The 26,668-nt window shown below is 40.9% G+C and overlaps 1 long non-coding RNA gene across 1 annotated transcript in view; it reads left to right on the top strand.

Annotated features, from left to right (window-relative positions):
• Positions 1–26,668, top strand: part of LOC145397695 (uncharacterized) — a 340,526-nt gene that overhangs the window by 200,845 nt on the left and 113,013 nt on the right. The window contains exon 2 of the long non-coding RNA XR_013897014.1: positions 21,133–21,198. This is a non-coding gene — a long non-coding RNA (uncharacterized LOC145397695). The remainder of the gene's footprint in view (positions 1–21,132; positions 21,199–26,668) is intronic.

Genomic DNA, 26,668 nt, shown 5'->3' with positions numbered 1-26,668 from the left:
TTCGTGCCTCCCTCGGGGGGCGCGCCCGACAAGTTGGAAGCTACAGCTGTACTGTACGTTCAGCTGAGAAATGAGCAGCCTGACACGACCCGGCCTGGCCCGACACGACACGGCCAGACTGCGATGGTTTTCAGAGGATATTAACTTTTCTGTTATGTAAGTTAGAGAAGACTCTTTTAGTAGGTAGTAGATACATTCATTACATTTTGTTTATAGCTTTATATTTAGTCATGAGACCAAAGAAACCCCGTGGAATCCCAGCTTCCCAAAGGAATGTACAGATGGCTTAAATTGACATACTCCACTATGAAATCAATTTAACTCACCCCGTCCCGACCGATTTTCAACCACTGCCTCCTCCCAATCCTGACCAATTTTGGAAAAATAAAATTCGTGGCACAAACCTCCGCTTTTGGTTAGAAACATCGAAAATTCATAGAGAAATCGTTCACCTGAGGTTTAACCCCTTAACCGCGGGGAGTCACTTACGTGACGCTTGGGAGCAAGGGATCATACCAGGCGTCACTTTTGTGATTCTGTGTTATTTTGAATTCACCCAGGCTTTCAAGTGGTGGCTTATATCATCTATCAGTACTGCCTATGTCCAACACTAGTCAGCACTCCTAATCTCATCTGTACTCCCATCCATTGTTGACAATTTAGCCATTTCTCCCCGTTCTTGACTCCCCTCCCTACCACCCCTCCATTACCCTATCCTCTCGCCTGCCCGGCCGTGCTACGCTAAGTAAATCTTCCCTGGAATTTTCCACTGATTTCATCCATTGAAATAAGCCTATGCCCTATTCTTATACCAAATAATATATACAAGAAAGAAATAAGGTAAGTGATAGTGCCATACACCTGGAATTGGCTAATTATCACCTGACAACACCTCACGTGCACTCGTTCGCTAATTTTCGCTGTTTATTTCCCCTTGAAATATGCCGTACAATCTATCTTCATAATAAATATACATATAAGGAGGGAAGGGAGAAGCCTAAGTGATAGTTACATTCTCCTGGAACTACCTAATTTACTATATATTGTCTTGGTTTCCTGCTAATCATTTCATTGCTATATATTAGCAGGTCTCACAAAGCTAAAGTTGGTAGTATTGCACTCACCCAAGCCAGGAGGCAGGAGGCCACCATTATCAGTTCACTGTCGTCTTTCAAAGTGAAGGTATGTCTGATTTGCTTCTGCTAACTTCCGCCGTTTTTCAGCCCCATGCAAAGGGCCCTGTGACCTTTACCCCCTACTAAATCTCGTGTGGAAAGAGGTAAAGGGCTGACAATTGATAAAAGAGTGACTACGATCTTTCTATTGAGTAAAACAGTGCAAGTGGAATTGTAAATAATGTGTAAACAGCAAGTGAGAGCAATGAACAGTGGAAAATAGTTTTATAAGTTACTTCAAGTGACAGTCCATAACACAGTGTAAATAAAATAGAAATGTAAATAACGTAAATAAAATAGAGAACGTAAATAGAAATGTAAATGAGTAGTATTATAAGAATACGAGTATATACCCTAGGAGTAATGAAAGTGAAAGTTTCACTCTAGCATGTATGAATACTATGAGTTATGAGAGTGAAGGTGAAAGTGACATTCACACTCAATGCTAGCATACAGGACGAGAAAGTGAATGCTACGTATTTTACTGAAAGAAATTGAATGCCTACAGTGACAATAAACTACTATTACTGAAGGAAACTTATGGATAAAGACTGTAGATATATATAAGTGTTATATAGTAATAGAAATATAAACTGTGAGTGTTTTTATGAATAATAAATAACAGAACACCAGCGGTGAACTAGCGCAAGTGGGAAGGTCATACGCCCTCGTAATTTTCATTGCTTACACTGTTTTTTTTTTTTGGAGTATGGATTCCAAACTATTTGAGAATCATGGAATAGTGTTTCTAGTGATAATATCAGACTGTGGTAATCATATTACGGGTTGTCGGGAAGTGTAAAGTGGAGACTTTGTTACCCAACTTCAGAGGTCTCCACAAGTCCTATGGTACTCGACGAAGGCTCAACAAACACCCCAGGAGAAAGCTGAAGATATGTGCCATAAGCATATATGATTTTAATATTCTAGGACTAATAATTGATTTTTGGCAAATATTTTTAGAGAGTCTATCGAAGCGCAAATATGCCTACGGGAGCCGCAAGAAAAAGCAAAACAAGCCCACGGTTAAAGGGTTAAAGTACTGGATACAGGTAGCAGTACCTCTTATCTTATTGGGTTTTCTATCAGGTTGGCTCCAAAGAAAACGAGTTCTATGGGAGGGTAACTATTTCACACCACTCATAAACGGTATTTATTTATTTGGTACGAATTTATATTTAGTACAAGAGAATATTGGTTTTCACTCCGTAATATAGGCAATATAAGCAATGTTTCACTCACCAAACACATCAACATACCCTGACCCTTTTTGGCGACATTACCTGATCATCATTTCTGATTGTTTCTTCCTCTAATGCTACGTAAACTTTGTCCTCTACATTGTCATCGATTGGGGAATCACTCTGGCCTTGATTTTCGTATCGTGGAGTGACATGTCTTTACTGGCCAGGTCACTGGTAACAGGTGAATTCCCGAGACAGTGGCGTGTGGGGGGGGGGAGGTTATGCAGTGTAAGGCATAGTCCCTGCATGGCACCTTGTAGAGGAAGGTGTCTCGTGTATACATACCAAAAATCACACGTGAAATTTGAAAAATGTGGAAATGAAAGACCTTGCAATTGTGGCACATTTATATATGTCAATGGGACTCACAGTGACAAAATGTTCGGATGTATATATACGTCAATGGGACGCGGTGGGTTAAAGCACTGTGCAAGTGACACATACAAGGTATGAGTTGTTTTTCACTTTTATATGTTGAGTGCACACACACACACGCACGAGCGTGCCTGTGTGTGTGTGTGTGTGTGTGTGTGTGTGTGTGTGTGTGTGTATGTGTGTGAGAGAAAGCGTGAGAAAGCAAACATTTTAGCTAAATAATTGTTTTGCTAGTGTTCAACTACCACACCAGAAATGTTGCAAGTTTACACAAAGATGAATTATGATTATAGGCATATGTACAAATGTTCGCTCTCTCGTCACTCGCTCACAAAGCACGCTTTACTGGTATGCAGAAGCTCTTTTTTCCTGACCAGTTTGGATACTCAGTCCTACAGCAGACTTCGGTGTCTCAGAGGCAAAAAGATATTTTTCCCAGTATTTTTCATTCATATCTTGGACCTTCTCTTCAGGAAAGTGCTGCTCAAAACTATTTCGTAAAACATGAAGTTGAAACTCAGTGTGGTGCTTCATATTCTTCAAAGTCTCTTCAGTGATGTTGTTTTCTTCTGTGCTGCAATAGTATTGAGAACATGTAGTAAGCAGCATGATCAGCTTCAAGTCTGGCTTTCCTTAGCATAAATGAATTCTTAAGTGATTTTAATTCTTCATTGTGCTGGAATACCTTTATATCACTTTCTTTCCCGTGCAGTTTCAGATTAAGTTCATTTAACTTTCCGAGAATGTCTGCTAAAAGTAAATATGGTAGTTTCAGTGTCCACACTCAAACAAACTTACCATACTATATATTTTTCTCCCAAAGTAAAGCAAAAACTTAAATCCTGTTACTGGCCACTACCCAGCCACTAATCTGGGAATTGACCAAGCCCAAACCACGAGATGTTTCCATCGGAGTGACCGTGTGATGCCATCCTTAGCGGCGAACTATCTCGGCTAACCCAGGCTCAAGTTACCACAATTGATAATTTAGTTGTGCCCTGGTTTGGAGCATGACATATCTTATTAGCAATGAAAAGGATCAATCTGTGTTGAATTACAACGAGAAAATGGAGGCTGAGCCGAACCCAAGCGATGAGGACGGCACCATAGAAGCAGTAGCCAAGCCTGTTTGAATGATCTGTCATGACTGTCCCCTTTAGGAGTGGATTGTAAATAGATATAGTGTGGTTGTCAGATGGTTTAGTGGAGGAAAAGAGACGTGGCTACTGGGATATATCAAGAGTGGCTACAAGTGGAAGAGTCAATACTCTCAAGTTCAGCCTCCTTCAAGTCCTTCTCTTAGTTTAGTGATATAGTGTAAGAAGTTCTTCAAGGCGTTGGGTCATAAGCTAAGAATTTGTTTGTATGTTTCCTTGTACACAGCCTCCTATTTAGTACTACAATAGCTGATGTGTGTGACTGATCTCGTTTGAGCAGGATTGTGAGTGATTCAAATTAGGTTTGGAGTGTCCCACTGTGCACCATTTTAGTACACACAAGAGCCTAATTCCGTAATGTATTGTGTAGAGATTTTGAAAGTAAAGTAAGGTTTACTTAATCAGAACTCAAAAGGTTTATTTGTTTGGGTTGTTGCCTTCGATCTGAATCCTTAGAGATAAATCACCCTGCACGGTCCACAGCAGCATTAAAACGGCGACCTTGGCCAGGATAGCACAGCGATTTTGCTTTGAATCTAGTTATACTAGTACTGTGAAGTGTGCTTTGTGAGCACGTGACGAGCGAGCGAGTGTCATGTTAACACATTTCCCTCTGATATAACTTATAGGCAGACTCTCTGATACCGAATTGCTAGAGCTGATGCCAAAAAACAGTGTTACGAAGGAAAATCTTTAAAAATTTGATTACGTTATTGAGGCATTCACAATTAGAGCTGAACACTCCCTCGGAAAACTCGAGTTTCCAAGGGGTTGCTCTGCCTTAATGGGTAAGTGATAACAAAATTTACTGAATGAATGTGTCAGATGCAGAAAGAATTTCAACTCTACTTCACATAGGAGAAAAGCCACTGGATTCTGCTTAGTGTGACGGTCGTCAGGCAGGGTGGGGCGGGGCAGGTCGAGCCGGGCAGCTCATTTCCAAACTTAATGAAAGTAAACATCGTTCTCGCGTTCGTAACAATTGTTTATCATGGTGCTGACAAATTTTTAAGGCATAAGTGGCAGTGCATTTTTTGCAAACTGAGCCTAGACAATCTAAGGTGGAAAATCTTACTAGGCTACATCTGAGCTTACAGTAGTTGCTCATGTCTTAAGAATGCAATTCCCAATACTATTAATAAGCCTAATTTACCTAAATTCATTCAGAAAACAGTTTTTGGATGACTGGAGATGTTGAAAACAATCATACTATAGGTGGTCACGAGCTAAGGGAACAAGAGCCATCTGTTCACAGTGATAACTAAAGGGGCACTCTGTGAAGCGCATCTCTCCAACAAGGACAATGTAATTTCCAAACCACTGTTCATAATGGGTTAGATTTTCTCATCAATAATTAGGGTTTCATAACAAATGTTTTCCGGATCCAGAATCTGTAATACTGTCCAGATCGGTCCCAAAAGTTGAATCGATTGTTCCCTAGGACATGGGCTATCTAACCACCAAATTTGGTACAAATTTCTCTTTTAGTTTTTGTGCAATTCTGTTAACAGACAAACAAACAAACAAACAATCAAGGACGTATATATACTCTCCTTGTCGGAGAGAATTACGATGAGAAACGAGCTTCTGGAACGACAGCCACCTATTCAGAGCGATACAGCTCAGAATGTTGAGGTTAATGCCTTAAACGTTAGTGCCAGTGCACAACTTGAATTAGTCAAAATTCAGTTGCAAAGAGACATATGCAACCACGAGAGAAACAAACAAGATCATGAGTCAACTTGAGGCAGCTTGGCGGTTCACCCAGTCCTTGTGGCGCCTCTGCTAGTGACCTTTTTGCTGTTGTGAAGAACATAAAGTTGGTCTCTCCCTTTACTGAGCAAGAGATCAATAACTACTTCCAAATGTGTGAGAAGCTGAAAGGTCGTCTTTCCTGGCCTAGGGACTCTTAGTCGATATTACTGCAGAGTGTACTTAACCCCTACACCGCGGGCATGTTTACCGATGTTTGCGTGTGCCATGGGGTTATTCGGGCTCCAACAGACTCTCAAAAAATATTTGCCAAAAATCAGCTATTAGTCCTAGAATATCAAAATTACATATGCTTATGGCACATAACTTCAGCTTTCTCCTGGAATGTTTGTTGAGCCTTCGTCAGTTACCGTAGGCCTTGTGGAGACCTCTGAAGTTGGGAAGTCTCCACTTTACACTTCCCGACAACCCGTAATATGATTACCACTGCCAGATATTAACACTATAAACACTACTCTATGATTTTCAAGTAGTTTGGGATCCATACTCCAAAAAAAAACCCACTGTGAAAGCAATGAAAATTACGAGCGCGTCTGACCGTCGCACTGGCACTAGTTCGCTCTTGGTACTCTGTCATTTATTATTCATAAAACCCCTCACACTTTATGTTTCTATTACTATATAACACTTATATATATCTACAGTCTTTATCCATAAGTTTCCTTCAGTAGTATTAGTTTATTGTCACTGTAGAGATTCAATTTCTTTCAGTAGAATACGTAGCATTCACTTTCTCGTCCTGTATACTAGCATTGAGAATGAATGTCACTTTCATCTTCACTCTCATAACTCATAGCATTCAGACATGCTAGAGTGAAACTTTCACTTTCATTACTCCTAGGGTATATACTCGTATTCTTATAATACTACTCATTTACATTTCTATTTACATTCTCTATTTTATTTACGTTATTTACATTTCTATTTTATTTACACTGTGTTATGGACTGTCACTTGAAGTAACCTATAAAACTATTTTCCATTGTTCACGTATATTTACATTCATTACTTTCACTTGCTGTTTACACATTATTTACACATTATTTACAATTCCACTTGCACTGTTTTACTCAATAGAAAGATCGTAGTCACTCTTTTATCAATTGTCAGCCCTTTACCTCTTTCCACACGAGGTTTAGTAGGGGGTAAAGGTCACAGGGCCCTTTGCATGGGGGTGAAAAAGTCCCTGAAGTCAGCAAGAAGAAACATACGTACCCCCACTTCGGAAGATGAGAGTAAACTGATAACGGAGGGCCGGGGTAGAGGCCTACTTAGGGGATATTCAGTGCTACCAATGTTAGCTCTTGAAACAGCTATGTCTAGCACTGAAATGACTGGCAGGAAATCTAGACAATACATTATAAATTAGGTAGTTGCAGGTGAATGTAAATATCACTTAGGCTTCTCCCTTCCCTCCTTACATGTATATTTATTACGAAAATAGATTATACGGCATATTTCAAGGGGAAAAAAACAGCGAAAATTAGCGAACGAGTGCATGTGAGGTGTTGTCAGGTGATAATTAGCCAATTCCAGGTGTATGGCACTCTCACTTACCTTATTTCTTTCTTGTATATATTATTTGGTATAAGAATAGGACATAGGGCTTATTTCAATGGATGAAATCAGTGAAAAATTCCAGGGAAGATTTACTTAGTGTAGCACGGCCGGGCAGGCGAGAGGATAGGGTAATGGAGGGGTGGTAGGGAGGGGAGTCAAGAACGGGGAGAAATGGCTAAATTGTCAACAATGGATGGGAGTACAGATGAGATTAGGAGTGCTGACTAGTGTTGGACATTGGCAGTACTGATAGATGATACAAGCCCCCACTTGGAAGCCCGGGTGAATTCAAAATAACACAGAATCACAAAAGCGACGCCCTGCGGTATGATCCCTTGCTCCGAAGCGTCATGAAAGTGACGCCCTGCAGTTAAGGGGTTAAGGGTAAGGCATAGGAGGACGAAATTATTTTTTCAGTTGATAACTGTGTTGATTATGAGGTGGTAAATGATGCAAATCTAAAAGCTTATGTACTTGTACCAATAGCTTACAGGCTCAAGTTTAGAATCCTTTACAAACAAAAGGATCAGACCCATGTGGAATATGTTAGAACACTTCAAAATATATTTGATCGGTGGCTGTAGTCTAAGAAAATTAACAATTTACTAAGCTGAGTGAATTTAAGATCTTGGAAAACTTCTCTAAAAATATTGCCAAGGAGGTTGCCTATCACCTAGGTGAGGATAGAATGGAATATCTGTCTGAGACAGCTGTTGTGGCAGCTAATTATAGAATTATCCACAAATATGACTGTAAGAGTCATTAATTGGCAGGTATAGGAGAGTGGACTAATTAGCTCTGTAATTCCTTCTTGCAAACCATTTAAAATGAACTTAGATGACTACTGGAAAAACTCTAACCCCAGACCATGTTAGCTCCACCAAAGAGAGTGGGGACATTGTTGCCAAAGAACCAGTAAGAAGTTCGAAGTTTTGTGAGTTTTATAAGAGGAAGAGTCATGTAGAGGAAGTGTGCTGGAAGAAGATGAGAGGAAATCATAGAGCTAAATCTGCTGTACTGATAAATCCTTGGGAGATAGTTAATACTGAAAATGAATAACCAAAAATAGATAAGCTGACGGTAGTCAGACACTTTCTCAGCAGGTGTTTAGTGAGTCTGAAGCCAGATTGGATACGTCAGTTGTGATAGTTGGACTTTTGTAGAGATATCACTGGACATTCATGATACTGGGATAGTGTAGCCGTCAGGAGTTAATGATGGTTGCAATAAGATTCCATCAGAGCATCCTCCCTCAAACAGTAAACAAAGTGACTCCCTCCAAGACACCCTTCATTGCTAAGGGAATCGTGTCAACTGCTGGTAAAACTACTAAGGTAGTCGCAACTCTCCAAGACACAGGTGCTTCGCAGTCTCTCATGTTGAGGGGATAACAGATGTAGCTGAACCTGATGAATGTGTCTTACTACAGGGAATAGCTGAATATGTGTCTGTCCCCCTTGACTGAAGTGAAACTTTTAGTAAGAATTATTCACAGGTCCAGTATGTGTGGGTGTCGTGAACTAGTTACATGTGAACGGGTCACTTTCTTTTTGGGTAATGACTTAACAGGAGTACAAGTGAGTGCAGTTTCCTGAATATCAAACAATTCCGTAAGTAAGGGGTGGACAAAAGAACTGGAGGTAGAATGCCCTACACTGTTTCCTGTTTGAGCTGTAACTAGAGCCATGGTGAGAAAATATGATTTGGATAATATGTTAATAAAAATGAGGTACCAGATGATACTTCTCTTGCTAATGCTTTCTTTGCCCAGCTGACTGACTGAGACAGAGGATTCCCCACAGAGTACTGCAAGTCTATGACTGACCGAGGTTCAGGGATTTGATTCAAAGATTGCAGCTTTGATTGACTCTGCAGTGAGTGAGGAAGAATGTGAGGTTGAGTTGTCTGAGTGTTTCTACCTAAGAACAAATGGTGTCCTGAAGCGTCGGCAGAGATCCCCCTCCCACGGTGCTCATAATGATGAGTGGGAGAATGCTTATCAAGTGATTATTCCAAAGGTATGGAGGCAAGAGATTATAGCAACTGCTCATGATTCTACTTTGGCAGAACACTTAGGGGTGAGGAAGACTATGTCTCGCATCTAGCAGCATTTCTACTGGCCAGAAATTGGCCGAGACATTTCCCAATGTTGTAGGTCATGTCACACCTGCTTGTTGGTCGGTAATAGTAACAGGCCTATTCCTGTAGCGCCACTTGTTTCTCTCCCTATCTTTGATCCTCCATTCACTCGAGTCCTTGTAAATATTGTCGTTCATCTGCCAAAGACCTCATCAGGCCATCGGTACATTCTAACTATGCTAGACATGGCCATTAGGTATCCTGAAGCCATTTCCATTGAGAAATATTTCAGCTAAAGCAGTGATAAGGAAGATGATGAATTTTTTCACTAGGTTGGGTCTTCCAAAGGAGGTGTAATCAGATCATGGCAGCAGCTTCATGTCAAAATTATTCAGAGAACCTCTCAAAGAGTTAGGAATCTGCCAGATCACCTTCTCAACCTACCATCTTCATAGTCAGGGAGCACTGGAGAGATATCATCTCATCCTCAAACAAATGTTATAGAAATGTTATCTTGTTCATGAAATCGATTGGAACAATGGTCTTTCCTTTCTGATGTGTGCAACCACACAGACGCCAAGCGAGTCCTTAGGCTCCTCTTTATTTGCGTTAATTTTTTGGTCACGATGTGATTGGTTCATTAAAGTTACTTAAGAACAATGGGTCAGTGATGATGGGCATGGTAATCTGCGAATCTAAGTCTCATATTTCAAAGAGAGACGAGCAAATAGGGTGGAAGTTGCTAAGGCAAATTTGGGGTCCTCTCAAAAGATGAACAACTGGTACAATAAAAGCAAGTAGACCAGATGAAGGGTGTTTCACCCTGCTAGTATTGCTTGCTGTTCGTGGACAGTCATTACAGGCAAGTTCCCCAGGTCCTTATGAGGTTGATTAGAAGGTAGGTTATGTGGGCTCCAAGGGTATGCCCTGGATGGCCATTGTGTGAAGGTGGAAAAAAATGTTTTTGCATACTTTGTGAGATGAACAGAAAATTAATGAATAGATAATTACTTTCTCCTTGTCAGTTTCTTTCTTCATGAATGTATGTGTTATTGTGTATAGACCAAACCTTGAGATGTCTCTGTTTGAGAAACAATGTGATGCTGTCCTTAGCTGCGGTCTATCTCAACTGGCTCTGGCTCAAGCAAAGCTGGGAACGCTACTCATAAATTCATAAAATGTAGCGGCGCTCCCATTCCCGTTACTAGCTCGAAAAAAGTAGTGGCGTTACTGGGGATTTCTTTTAAAGGCTATTTATACAATAGCAATGTTTTTTCCATTACTTTAAACTGAAAGTAACATACTGTTACGAAATAATAACGTAGTGAGTAAGAATTAGTCTGAAAGAGAGGGAGAGAGCGGGAGTTAGAGACGGGGATAGTTAAGAGGTGTGTGTGTGTGTGTGTGTGTGTGTGTGTGTGTGTGTGTGTGTGTGTGTGTGTGTGTGTGTTGCCTACATCTAGCTGACATTTTTATCTTTACTTTATTTAAAAGATCGATAATTAACTAGCAAATTCCTGTCTAATTACTGCACATTAGTAATAACTAATAAATAATAAATTACTGATGTAATGTAGAACAAACATCATTAATTGACAGAATTGACGGAAATATTATTTTTCATCATTAATATAAACAACCAAACCGTCGGCATATCTGTATGTACTCACCGACTCCGAACCTGTATTTGTCGCGTGAGTAGCGAGCAGCTCGGTAACTCGTGAGTACAGCCAAAAAGTAGCGGCGCTCTCAGTTCCGCTACTAGCTAAAAAAAAGTAATGGCGTTACCACCATCGCTATTAAAATAGTAGATACGCTATGTAGCGCCGCTGCTAATAGCGACGCTATTCCCAGCTTTGGGCTCAAGTTACCACCAAAGTAACCTGGTTTGAAGATCGTCATATCGATGATAAGGATCAACCCATTTATAATTACAAGGAGAGAAAGGGGGTGGAGCTGAACCCAAGTGATGAGGACCGTCCCATAATATTATATGCAGTAGTCAGTTCTATTTTAATGACCTGTTATGACCGCCTTCTTTAGGAGTTGACTAAACAGAGAAAATGCTGTTGTCAGATAGGTCAGAGGAGGAAAAGGGTCAAGACAACTGAGATATATCACTGTTGGCTTGAGGTCAAAGAGTCATTACTCTAAAGTTCAGCCTCCTCGAAGTCCTGCTCTTGGTTTAGTGATATAATGTAAGACTAGCAGGGGTACCCGGCGTTGCCGGGCCAAAAAGGCAAACACTCTAATCCTATATGTTCTAGTTCAATCTTTCTTCCTACTCCAGAAAGACCATGTACCTGTTATGGATCTGTAGAGGGATTATAAGAGGTCTAGGGACTTTCTGTCTCAGCTTTGCAGACTAATATAGTATTTGTGCACACTTGTTTGTTGTTACGGGTGACCTCAAATCATCTCCGACCAGTGACTTCATATGACCTCCGAGGCCAGCCTCACATAGCCTATGTCCGAACTGGAGGTCATGTGATTTTCCATGCCAAAAATTGGGCTGCTGAGTTCATTCGTTTGAGCGTGTATTACCGGCGACCTCAAATGACCTCTAACCAGTGACCTCAAATGACCTCAGAGGTCAACCTCACATAGCCTATGTCCGAACTGGAGGTCAAGTGAGTCTCCATGCCAAAAATTGGGCTGCTGGGTCCGGTGGTTCGAGCATGTATTATCAGTTACCTCAAATGACCTCGAAGGTCAACCTTACATAGCCTATGTCCGAACTGGAGCTCATGTGTCTCCATACCAAAACTGGGCTGCAAAGGTACCCGGCGTTGCCCGGGCCAAAAAGGTGAACACTGTACCGGTGACCTCAAAAGACCTTGATCCGAATTTTGACCTCTAAAACCATCCATGGGTCACCCTGATTCATAATATATATGGGTCTGTGGGTTCTGGACCTTGGTTTGGGCTTGATTGAAGGACAAACAAACAGACATACAAACAAACAAAGCCACTGTTTTATATATGAAGAAATACCCCAAAATATTGAATCATAAATTAAGAATATGTGTTTATGTTAACTTGTACATAGAAGTCCAGTAATGTAACTGTTCCCATTTAGTACTATATTAGCTGAAGTGTCTTACTGATCTTGTTTCAGCAAATCTGTGAGCGATTTTAACTGGGTTAGGGGTGTCCTGCTGTGCGCCTGTTTATTCTGTAAAAAGAACCTAATTGTGTGATGTGCTGTTTAGAGATTTTGTTAGCAAAATAAGTTTTTTTGTTCAGGTATCTTTGCCTTTGATTTGAACCCTCAGAGACACAGATCTCCTAGCATGATCCAGAAGAATCCCTAGCTCATATGATCTCTCTAAAATCTGAGAGAAAGCCACCGAAGTTTGGTATGATACAATTATGAATGATCTGCTCCCATCTAAACCCATAATAGTTCAAACAATCGACTGTTCAGTGAACTTCCTTTACTTATATTGACAGCTTTCATCATGTCCTTCAGAACAACCTTGAGACTGTCAGGGATCCTTTTGACAGCAATGCTTTACAGTGAAGAAACAATGACTCCAAGTAATGTCATTAGCTGCGTCTCGTGATATCTCACTTACAATTCAGCTAGTTTTACCAGCTATGTTGTTGCACAATCAGCTGTAATTCCTTTGCAGATGGCCCACTTTAATTTGCATTTTCGAATACACAGTCATTCAACACTCGGTATACCTCTGATCCTGTCGTGTGTGTCCGTTGGACCAAGCAAGAGTGAGTATTTTCCCATACGTATCTCACATAAGCCAAGAGTGTTGCTGTGTTACCTATGTCAGTTCTTTGATAATGTGGGGTAGCAATTTCTCCAGCAGACTATAGACGTGATACCAACTGATAATCTAAATCTTCCGCACTATCGCTTTTCCACTGAGACACCGTTGCATTGTTAAGAAGGGCACATTAGGTGTTTGCTGACTTATCATCAATGACAGGACTCAATTTCCAAAGCAGATGGGAATGATAAGCTTCTAAGGCTATATATGGTATTTTCTCTTTCGGACTGCGACATGACACTAAATACTATGTAAGTTGTGCTGTTTCATTAAGAGTAGTTGCTTTACTAAGAACACTTACTGAGTGCTTCATATTTTCTTTTCTCCTGAAGTTTTCAAGTGGTTTTCCAACGAATTCAGCAGGTTTTGTCTAAAGAAGCATTTTTTATTTTTATGGCTTCCATGTTTCATTTGCAAGAACTTCATTGCAAATCACACCCCGTGGCCTCTTTTTTCCTACTCACACATGATAAACCCATACTTCAAAAATTCTTCGCTGAACTACCATAATCACGACTTAATCATCGTTTTAGCGGAGCGCTCAGATGAGGATGTGGCCTCTCTCATGCTCAACACATTTTCAGCTGCAGGCTTCTCTGTTTGTTTTTCTTGGGTGTTCAAGCACTTGGTGACTGAGCAACCACTTTTAATGTTTTCTTATAACAAAACCATCCATTATATCTTACGGTTGGAGATAACCGTTACATTACATTACTCATTCTTGCTTAGGGGAGGCGGTGGCTCAATCGGTAGAGAGGTGGCCTGCAGTCCTACCGGACCCAGGTTCAAATCCCCGCTGGGACAGGGAACAGTTTAAGGATCTGAATTTCATTAAAGCAGACACTGATCTACCAGAAGACCCGCCAACATGTCGTAAAAGTACCCCCGCTAATACCAATACACCAGTCCAGTATGAGACCCCTAGCATGTATTCAGTATGGACGGTGGGTGTTAGCGCCGAAGTGGTGACATGTAGAGGTGTAAGGTATGTAGGAGGCCTACTGGGCCTTGAAAGCAGGCTGTAAAGAATATGCCCAGAGTCGGACACACACACACACACACACACACACACACACACACACACACACACACACACACACAAATTGACTAATGACAGATCACGTTCATGCTGGTGCTGTACCAAGGCAACTGGTAAAGTTTCCTCTGTAGCGATAGGCGAGTGACAAGTGAACACACCATAGTCCTGTCTCCACCGTCTCCCTCTGTCTCTCTCTCTCTCTCCACTTTACCTTTTTATCGTTTATTTATTTACTTATAATACAGCACTACTTGTATTGGTTAATAATGATGAGAATGACTGATCATCAGATGGCGACGACGATGATGATGGTGATGATTGATGCCTTTTTGTTTCTTTTTTTTTCTTTTTTTTAAGGCCCGAGTATTACGGTACGTATTTATCTATTGTGAGGGGCGGCTGCCTAGCGAGCATAGTCTTGCGGCCTAGTGCTGGGCTGGGACCCATAGTTTGAAGAACCCTGCTCTGCTAACACCTTATTGATTAATCCCACATAACAAGCATCAAATTGCATTAACTCCCCGACGCACACTTCTCAATAAATGTTAGTCTTGTCTTCATTGCTATCGTCGGCTCAGACTAATCATCAAGACATACAAAAGAAATATGGTGAAAAGCACCAAAAGTTGGCATGCTAACTGTTTGTCTGGTTGACAAGCACATGTTATATTCCTGGGCAAATCATCATTAACACAAAATTTCCCCAGCGGAGTTCCACAGGGGTCCATTCCTCCTCCAGATTCTTTCAACCAATACATGTATGATATTCCCACACCCCAGCCACCCAAAACATAGCCTTATATGCAGATGACATCACCGTAACAACTGCACGCCACACTGCAGACAACTTGCACACTGCAACAGGACTTCCTCAACACTCTGGAGAACTGGCTCGAGGAAAACAGGCTGACGAGTACCCTAGCCAAATCCACTACCAGACTCTTAAGCCTGCAAACTGGTACTCTTCCCACAAGTCCAAGTGCCATGCACTCTTTCCAGTATGATTCTTTTAGTGACATATGATACTGTACTCACCTTCAAGGACCATATACAAGACGTTAAGAGAGGGTATACCTCCTGACTTGACGCATCCTGAAATTACAGGGTCAGACTTTGGGCAACAAAAGGAAACACTCTCCTTACTCTACAAAAAAAATTCATTAGATCAGTGATGTTCTATACCTACCCAGCATGGACTCCTATCCTATTTAATATCTACCACAACACCTGGCAAACCATAATGAACAACGCCCTACGGATCACCACTGGGTGCACCAAAACCACTCCCACATCTCACACTGTAAATAAAGTGCTTCCTGTCAGAAACAATCTTGATATGAGAAGCATACATTTCTGTGCAGCAGTCTGTGCCAGTACACAACACCCCTGTCATTACACGATGGAGACATACAACACACCTATCTATCTATCTATTGCCAGACTCCTCAATCCCGTTTGGGGTGGCCACAAACAAATCGCCTCCAAGTCGCCCTGTCCCCCGCCATTTCACTGCCCTGCTCCCAACTCACACCCCCCTCTCTCATATACCTCTCCACCCCATCCCTCCATCTCATCCTCGGCCTCCCCCTCCCTCTTCCCCCCTCCACCTCACTCACATACACTCTCTTCGTCAGTCTTTTACCCTCCATCCTCTCCACATGGCCAAACCACCTCAGTGTGTTCCTCATAACGCTTCCTATCACATCCACATCTACACCACAACGCTCCTTTATATCCTCATTCGTCAGCCTGTCTCTCCATGTGACTCCACAGGCTCCCCTTAAATAACTCATTTCCACTGCTCTCACTCTTGACTTGTGTCCTCCCAACAACGTCCAAGCTTCACTTCCATACGTTAGAGTTGGTATCACAATACTGTCATGTAGTAACTTTTTCACTTCCATGCTCACTTCCCTGTTTCTTATCACTGCTTTCAAAGAACCAGCAACCTTTCTTCACTGCTGTATCCTTTCAAGCACTTCACCCTCCACACCTAAGCACATAAATTATCATACCCACTACGGCAGTATCTCACCTCCAGACACACTAGGAATGAAAAACACCTACATACTCACTTTACGCGCAAGGCAATACAACACTTCGATAGGAACACTACATATCAAACTCCCATGATGTCCCATCCTGACACCTATCCATCGAAGGTGTCCATAGATAGAGATGATCTAGTTCTAGCAAGGCTTAGAAAAGGACATCACCCATGTCTTCTCAGCTACCAGCTTCGATTTATGTTGACTGGAATCGCAGATGATACTTCCCCAGCTTAGAGAATAGACCCACAGAACTTACCATACATAATGGAACACTACTCATGTCATGCTATGGGTCGTATGCTTAAAGGTGAAATTACATAGTGGGATGCAGACCCCCATTTTTTAAAATGATTTTTCAAGTGCGTGATGCTGATGGAACGTAACTGGCCTTCCTATATGTTTGCTGACTGCGTTCTGTAATATGGGTTGCTGGTTTATCATACATAATTACTTGGTAGGTGGGGGCGCTCACCATCCACTCACTCAATGTAGTGCTGCTCTCGAGTGTCTGCCCTGTCCTCTCCTCCATCCTTCTTTCCTTCCATCTTCTTCTGTCTTTCTTTCCTTCATTCTTTCCTCGTCTTTCTGCCTGCGGGTGACATTACACTCCCTCTTCTGTCTTTCATTCCTTCATTCTTTCCTCTTCCTTCTGCATGTGGGTGACTCTACACTGAGTGACAAGCCAAATGGTTTCCTGCACACCAGGAAACAATTTATTACGCTGGATGGTAACCATATACTGTAACCAAATTTTGGCGCCTGGTGGTTTAGTAGGTAATTATTGTGCTCCAATCGGATTGAGCCGGTGAAGGTTTATATCCAAGGGGTGATTGGGGTTTATTGCTCATGTAATGCCACTCAGGGATTAATGAGGTTGGTCACTCGCATCTTAAATGTCAGGACCAACTGCTTAGCCCCGGGCTTCTACGCTCCTCATGGGGCAACGTAGGATTGGATGATGGATGGATGGATGGATAACCACAGAGGATCTAAAAATGACCATAAATAATTTGGGGTTTCGATTCCACTTTTCGATTTAAGGTTGAAACAAACGACCTTAAGACACAGGCGCAACATCAACAGTGTAGGGAATATATGGTAAAGCCGCATAGGAGCAGTTGCTTATCTGTGGTGAACGGGTTAACTCAATCAGATGGACCAGGGTTGTGCAACAGCAACAACAACAACTCTACCTATTCGGTGTGGAGCATACAGTACACCCTACCAACTGGCCTTGCTTGTACTGCCAATATCATTTTTACCCACACAGTCCGAGATGCAATTCATCCACAATTCCTTATTCTCTCCTCCTCCTCTTGCATATAATAATGGATACACTCTCCTTATCACTAGTAACACAATATGCTTACTGAATACAAGAGGGAACAGTAACATTCCTCAATAAAAAAAATAACTCCCTTCATAGATAGTTGATTTTTAAAATCGTGCCACTTCCAGATTCGGTAAGAGGTCTATTACTGAAAGGGCTAGAATCAGACTCCCTTAATCTCTTCATTGCGAGGTTACCTGTAAGCCAAGTATAACTGCTTGATGAGGGCACAGTGAAATGCGAACACTCGTAGTGCATACCTCTGCCAAGGCAGCACCATCCCTCTTTTGACTGACTTTTCATCCGAAGTTTAATTACTTATTTTTTTATAGGCCTCAGTCATTACTCCAAATTAAGTGGAATTCTCTTATTTTTTATATGTTGCTAACGGGCAGGCAATTAAACAAACAAACAAACAAAACCATGTCATAACCGTGATGAACATTAAAAAGAAAAAAATAACAAGGGTCCTAAAGGGGAGGTTCCAAACTGTCTCCTCAGTCCACGAGAACGGCCCCTGGGATGTTAAGTTAACCTCAGCCATTCTTTTGATCACTTCAGTACGATAAAGACCCCCCCCCCTTTAATTGTATTACCACCAATCAACACTCACCTTAGGAACAACATGCCATGGTTAAGGTGTTAATGGAGAGTGTTCATTATAAGTACAATTGGCAGCAATAGGTCTCTGCTAATCTGTATACTGTAAAATAGTCAACAGTTACCCACAATAATGAACTTACTGGGCCTGGGGAAACGTTTTTTTTTTTTTTTTTTTTTTTTTTAGTTACGCTGCCTTCTGACAATTTCATTCTGCCTACGACTCACTGTTCGATATGGAGTGGATAATAATATTCTTACTAAATCCCTTCAGTGCAAAAAGCTTTTCCTAAGTTGAGTAAAATCTAGTGGGAACAGTGAAAAAGAAAGGGTGGGGGGGATTAAAAGTACGTCAATCAGAGTCTAGGTTCACTCTCTTAGGGAACTTTTTTGTTGCCTTATAAAATACCTGGGTAACACATCCAGTCATATTCAGTGTGACAACAGACGATTATATTCATATGAGAACATTCGGTGCGATGAGTGGGTTAACCCATTTCGTGCGACGGCTCATTTTTCGTTTTATATAGGAGTGGGATTCTCGAGGATATTTACTATCGATTTCCCGGTGTAACTTAGTTATATTTGTAGGAAGAACTTACGACATGGAAATCTTCTACTCTGTCCTTCGGTCCAAAAAAAAAAAGGAGGAAAAAAAAAAGCTTTAACAGTTTCCTGTCGTAAACAGGAACTGTTTTTGACGAAAGAACGAGTGAGGAAAATATTCTGCTCTTGTTGTCCGTCTTGCAAAAACAAACCTGAGTTACGACAGGAAATCCATCGTAAATATCTTTGAGAACCCACCACAGGATGTTAGGAAGGACCTCTTTCAGTGAGGGGGTTAGTGAGAGTTACACCGTACTTATACCCTCCAGACTACTGTACAGTCTTCCTTAGGTGACTAAACCTGTTTGTTGTTATCAAGAAAATTATTTAAAAATTTGATCGGACTGTAGGCTTTTAAATGTACCGAAATTGCCAACATTTAGGGAAGGCGATTGCTTGCACGTGCCGGCTGTGAGGTGAATGTGTGTAGTGCACGAAGGTACCAAGACACTTGAATCACCACACACACACACACACACACACACACACACACATAACAATACATTTCTCCAAATACCTCCATACTATTCAGGTCTACTCCCATACAGCTTCACCTCATTTTACCACTAGTATCGGAAAGCAACTCACCCAATATACACGCAAACTCCTCACACACCGTCACACCACATGCTACCACACATAGTCACACGATTCATACTGCACCACACACACACACACACACACACACACACACACACACACACACACCATATTCCCATACAGTCACACACACTCATATATCTGCTAACCCCAAACGCATCCAGTCACACACCCCAAGTTAGACCACACTCCGCCACTCACTGCAACAGACTCTCTCTCTCTCTCTCTCTCTCTCTCTCTCTCTCTCTCTCTCTCATACACACACACACACACACACACACTGTGCTACTATCCAACCTACACTCTGTTCATTCCTTGTCAAGCAAAACATCACTTAGACTAACTCTGTAATTAATATTTGGCTGCTGGTCAGTGATTTCATTAACAATCAGAACGGTGCTAGACAAAGAGTTACGGGATGATCTGCTTTAGACTACAGTAGATCACGCCAAGTTCTTAGAGTGAAGAAAAGAGAATCAGAAAAGACTATACGCTCCCCCACCCTTCAACCTGATCTCTTTATGAAACAGACGGGCGGCATATTACAAACCTGTCCTCAAGGAGTCTTATCCACGAAGCCCACTTTCCCTGAGTAATAGCAAGTAAACGTCAGGAGTAATTGCAGAGTGTTTTTTCTGTTGCGCATAACATAGTGGTGAGTGTCCAATTACACGACTCCAGAAACGCGAAGCTACGGGACGGCGGACCTGAGATTAATACCGTGAAATTGCTACACTGGAATGTCCCTCTCCTCTGGCATCAGGCGGCCTCGCATGATTGCACAAACACAGCCATGGAACGGTATTGTGCGTTTTTGCCATTGGCCTGTTTTGTTAAGCCGACTGCTGCACAAAATGTGGAACTCGTATACCTTGTGTGTGTGTGTGTGTGTGTGTGTGTGTGTGTGTGTGTGTGTGTGTGTGTGTGTGTGTTATAACGGATGGAGCTTTGGCAGTTCTGCTTGCAAATACTGTAAGTTTTATTAATATTAACGCCGAAAGTCACTACACACACACACACACACACGCACACCTATCTCCCTGTCTGTCTATCTATCTGTCTATCTATCTATCTATCTATCTATCCATCCATCCATCCATCCATCCATCCATCTGTTTACCTATCTATTTTCTTATCATTATCTGGCCTAATTTTATTTAAAACTGGCTGATAGCGTATATAATGTGCTGGTCTACGACGAAGTGATTCAGTTTGGGTGCAGATCTGTCAAAGGCTAAAGGACATAGGTTAAGGTCAAAATCATGATGCCACATTATTCCATGAATGTCTGATCTGATTTGGATCCATGATCCAATCTGGATTAAAATGAGTAAACACACTGCGTATGGTTGGGTTTGGGAAAAAGTTATTCAATTTTGGTGCATATCAATGGAAGGATATTAACTTACGAATGTCTGATACGATTTAGATTAAAACTGGCCAGACAGACAGGGTTTGCTCTACTACTACTACTGCTGCTGCTGCTGCCACTTCCACTTGGACACAACTAGGCACCATTCAAAAACAACATTTGTTAAGACTCTCACTCATATGAAATGAGTCGATGATGGATATTGTGAAAGATCTGCTTAGACTTCGGTAGAAATACAAATCCCTAAACTGTTACCTGGCCCAACCTGAGATTTTCTAAACAACGGTAATGCGTCACTCTAACACTTGACTACCATTTACCATTTGTTATTTAATCATCTCCCTTCTCAACGATATTTTAATTTATTTTTGTTTCTGTTTCAGTACAAGCGCCAACACTCTGGGGAAGAACGTCGCTGAAGGCCGCTCAGGAATGGATACAAAATACAGGTAAGAGAGAGTACAAACAGGTGCGAATGGAGAAATTAAGAGCACAACTGGTGTAAATGGAAACAAGAGTGCATTCAGATAACTGAGAATACAAACATGTATGAATGTAGAGCTGAGAAAATAAACAGGTGTGGATGAACACAAGTTTAAGTACAGACAGGTGTGAATGCAAAAAATGTATGAATACAAACAGGAACGAATAGAAACAGATGTAAAATGCAAATAGATATGAACAGAAGCGGGTGTGAGTGCAAACATTTATGAATATAAATTGAATGAAAATTGGTAAGAATACAAACAGGTATAAATGCAAATAGTTAAGCCCTCCACTATAATTACGTGGTGCTGACGAGGTGCCCACACGCTGTACCACATTACACACTGGCTGTAGCAGCTGCTGCGTTCATCCGGGAACCAAACCTCCACATTACTTACATCCTGCCGTGACAATGACTATGGTCGGACGCTGGTGAGTAGCTGCATACCACAAGTGGACGCCTGATGTCTACACGTGTATAAGCTGTACTGTGCATGTAGGACGGGCCCACAAGTCAACAGCTCTCCTACGGTTGACGGGCCTGCTCTGTCAGACAGACGGGGGTTAAGTAACAACAACAACAACAGCAACAACAACAATAAAGTCGCTTACCGGAATTCATTACATTCACATTCTTGCTCTTACCAGAAGACTGTACTCGGCTTAAGAAAAAAAAAAAAAAAACTCTTGTAGTGAAAGGGATTCATGAATTTTGCTTCTGTCTCCCTCACTGTCAGACATCTTTCCGGAACTGAGTAGAAAACCTGGATGGTATGTGTAAAAGAATAGAAGCCACCGTACTGAAGAGAGTAAAAATGTAAACGGCAATATGTCAGCAGGTTAGAATGCAAACAGGTGTGCATGTAAAAATGTCAGTAGAAACAGGTGTGAATGAAATGTGTGAATGTAAATAGGTATCAATGCAGACCGTCACGCAGGTAAACAAGCGTTAATACAAAAATGTATGAAAGCGAATAGGTTTGAATGTAAACAGGCAACAATGTAAACAGATGTGCATCAAAACAGATTAGAACAAAACCAGCTGGCGATAAATGCAAGAAGGTCTTCATACAGAACATGGTAATACACAAGCAAGTATGCAAACAGGTGTGCCTGTTAAAATATATGAAAATACAAACCGGTGTGAATGCAAGCAGGTATGACTGTACACAGTTTTCAGTGAAAAGAGATGTGATTGGAAGCATCTGTGAATACAAACAGTTTGTAATACAAAATGATGTAAAAACAAACCGGTAAGGTGCATATAGAAAAACAAACAGGTATGAATTCCGACATGTAAGAATCCAAACAGGTGTAGGGGAGGGTGGTGGCCGAGTCGGTAGGTAGGTGGTATGCGGTAGCAAAGGACGGGGATTCGAATCCCGACCGGAGCAGGGAGCAATTTAAGGATTTGATATTGGTTAAAAGAAAACTTTACTAATCTATCATAATACCTGCCGACAGACCCCTTCCCCCCCAAAAAAAAAAAAAAAAAATGGTACTACCAATACACCAGTTCTGTATGAGACAGCTCTAGCATGTATTCAATATGAACGGTGGGTGTTAGCGTCGAAGTGGTGATATGTGAAGGTTTATGGTACGTAGGAAGACTGCTCTGCCTCAAGGAATGGGCAGTTAAGCCTAAACCCAGAGATGGACGTATTAAAAATGCATTATTTCCTTCAGCCCGAGTATGTCTTACTAGGGTTTATTCCTGCTACATCCTTACGATTTTTTAAAAATTTGTGTGTGTGGGGGGGGGAGAAGACTTCTTATACTCAAGGAGTCAGTGAAAGCTTTATCTAACCTCCCCAGTTCCTAAATCAGTCTTGAACTGAATAACATCATGTGGTGGTAGAAAATATGAAACACAAAAGCCGTTAACGAAGTGAAGGGATAAATAATACAAAAAGGTACCGGTATGAAAATAAATAGTTGAACATGGAAATAGGAAAAAGTGTAAACAGGGTAACATTCAACTCAACGGATGACATTGAGGAACCGTCATAGTAAGGAGTAAGCATAAGAAATTATGTCTTGGTTTGTATGCTTGTCGGATTAGGAGGCTTTCTTAAATCCATCTATCTCCTGAGCAAATGCATTTTGTACATTACACCTTCATATTCCCTTGAGTGTCACCTATATTCCTTAATATTGACACAGTTTCCACAATATCAGACGAAAATAATAACCATCTTCAAGAAAAAAAAAAAATCTAGAAAGCCCCTTGAGAGCCCACACCTCTCTCAACTCCATTAAAATTTAAGATTTACTGTTGTAATTCCTCTTTCTTGCCACATGCTTACTTTTACAGTCATAGTCTGCCCTGTTAATGACCCTTTGAGAGCTGATTCCTCCATGAGATACCAATGAAACTCATGATTTATTTCTGCATCCGGGTCCAGATCCACCTCAAAATCCAACCAATTCTTCTTTGCCTCCATGCCCACATATCCGCCAGATCTCATTGTAATCCGATGAGAACTTCTTGGGATATTCTGTCCGCCAACCGACTAACACACAGACAAACTGACAGACACGAGTAATTACATAACCTCTTTGCAATCTTGTTGACGATGGTATTACCAGGTAAAGAAGATGTACAGTACTAGAGTCTCCTACACTGACGAACAATACAGGCCCTGGACATTATTAGAGTATTCAGTAGTCACTGCCAGTAACCGTTTTACACCCCTGGTGTTCCGAAATAATGCAGGCAGATCCTAATAACACGCAAGAAGTAATACTGATTAGTTTACCAACATCTCACACACAGTTTCATGACACAGTTTCATGACGGTGGCGTTCCCTTCACGTATATATCTGTCTACACTTTACGTGGCACGATCGACAGAAGTGTTATAGTTGTGATGACTTATAGTGATTCCCTTAAGCTGAGAAAACTCCTTCTCAGTATAACGATTAATTCTTAACTCTATGTCAGCTATATTACGCTGGCTGGAGTTTCGTTTTTTTAATACCTCTTGAGGCCAAACGATGTTATCCATCCCTCCAAACACTTCACGCTAGAGTATAGGTGTGGATGACATTTGCCATGTAAGTTGAGAAGTGGTAGTGGAAAATTTCGTTACTGGAGTGGTATTATCTACTATTGAGTCTGCACAGGCATCATTTGATGTCACATATTGCTACACCCTCTCAAACCTCAGGAATGATCGAACCAAAATCACGAAGAATTACAGAATAACGTGAATCTGATTCCACCACTGATTTTCGCTTCTCTTGGTGAAAGGGTTAAGGGAAAAAGAAAAACACAGGTTAGTTATTTGCTAATACAAGACACCTGAAATATTAATGGGAAATGCTCACCCTGCCAGCACTACGTGAACCTGCTTATTCGTCCATCCAAGCTATCCTGTCTCGTACATTTCACTTTAGCTTTCCTCTTTCCTCCCCCTCGGTTTTCCTCCTTCAAACTATTAGTAGCGAAAAGGGTAATTATAACAGCGCAAAGAACTTAACAAATCGCAAATACTCAAAATATTGTACGTACAAAAAGGGAAGAAACTTGTTGCCAGGTGTGCCTGAAATTCTTTACCTGTAGCAAAATCTAAGTAAAGATTAAGTAGACTATTGTGCCTCAGAAAGAGCGAATTTTCTGATGTGTATTCACCAAACGTTTGGAAGTTATAACACCTTTAGCATATCATGAAAACTTTCACTGAATTCGGATAACATGCAAAACCTCACAAACTCTTAATTATTAACATGGAAACAAACAACCCACCTAAAGCTTTTAACCCCTTTCGCCCCCCAAATTACTTTTATTGTATTCATGCTTTCACCAGACGATTCTATCAAGCTATGGACGATCATTCACTTTAAGAGTTTTTCCCAGAGTATGTTCAGCTTTTTTGAAGATGGGAAGAATAATAGGAAAAAACGTCTTCTTAAAGAAGGGGCACAATGCTGAGGACTCATCCACTGTGAGTGCTTTTAGAAGGTGGGGAAAAATTTACGTTATAAAATTTGAGTAGGGTAGGAAACAGGCAGACTAAGAGCTACTTGTAAATCCTGTATTTCAGGAAGCACCGTCCCCACACATCTCCCTGGCGTTGACCTCCAATAACGCGTGGACCAGGAAAAATTGCCCTAAAATAGTTTGGAATCGCCAAGTTTTCTTTCATGACTTTTAACAGATGGTAGGTAGGGGGGACCTACTCTCCATTCATTCAGTATAGTGCTGCCTTCAGGTGACTCTACCCGAGTGCCAAGCCAGATAGTTTGCTGTGCTCCGGGAAACAGTTACTAAAGTGATTGGTAACCATATAGGTTAGCTCATAAAAAGAAAACTAGTTGTCTTGCTAGTCGTGTCGTTTCAACCGGATGTGGCCCATAATTCTTAAGACTTCGTGGGTTGGTTGGAGTTTATTACTGAAACAGTGTCACTCAGTGCAAGTGAATGGTCACTTTTGTTTTAAATGCCAAGGCAAAAAAAGCCTAGCCCCGGTTGTCTACGCTCCTAATTCAAGAGCAGTGCGAGATTAGATGATGAATATATCAATTATGAGTCTAAGGCGCTCGAAACATCATCAATTGCAACCCATTTTTCTTTTTGAACATGAAAACACCCACCCTAATCTATCTGCACCTAGTCCAACAAAACTTGCTTTACCTAACTCAGGCTGATCTGACCTAACCCAGCTATATCCTGCAAAAACACCGTGACCTGAGTCTGTAACCTTCCTTACTACTTTAACCCCTTGAATCCGAGGATATTTTGTTTTCCCCAGACGAGTACATTAAGTTTATGAGAGAGCGCTATTAACAAATGTATTAACGAACGCATATATAATCCTTTCAGATCAGAAAGTCTCTTCTGAAATGGATACAGCCATCGGGTAGGGTATTAGCAAAAATTTAATAAGAAAGAAGTCGTCATATTGTCATAGTGTAAACAGTATGGGTTACACAGTCATACCCGATCTACACCAAACCGACGAAATAATTCACCATATAAGAGTGTAATTTAAGTTAATGTAATGCACCTCCGAGATACATCCAGTGCAGTCTTGTGCTGTGCAATGTGCCATCTTGTTAATTAATTGCCAAGATTCAGGCACTTACTTTGAGCTGGTTATTTGGTGGTGTAAGCCATTATGTACTCCAGGATGTTGTGCGGAAGGTCCCTTAGTTCACTCTATTGTTCTTCTAGTAATTATACATATATATATATATATATATATATATATATTTATATGTATACATACATATATATATATATATATATATATATATATATATGTTTATATTTATATATTTATATATATATATTTATATCTCTCTATCTATCTATCTATTTATATATATATATAAATATATATATCTATCTTTTTATCTATCTAACTATCTATCTATCTATATATATATATATATATATATATATATATATATATAGGAACAGCATTTTTT

Source organism: Coenobita brevimanus, chromosome 5, assembly GCF_032717465.1.
Source record: "Coenobita brevimanus isolate Jiangsu-jjx chromosome 5, ASM3271746v2, whole genome shotgun sequence".
In the NCBI taxonomy this organism is placed as follows: domain Eukaryota; kingdom Metazoa; phylum Arthropoda; class Malacostraca; order Decapoda; family Coenobitidae; genus Coenobita; species Coenobita brevimanus.
This window is presented reverse-complemented; position numbering and strand designations above follow the sequence as displayed.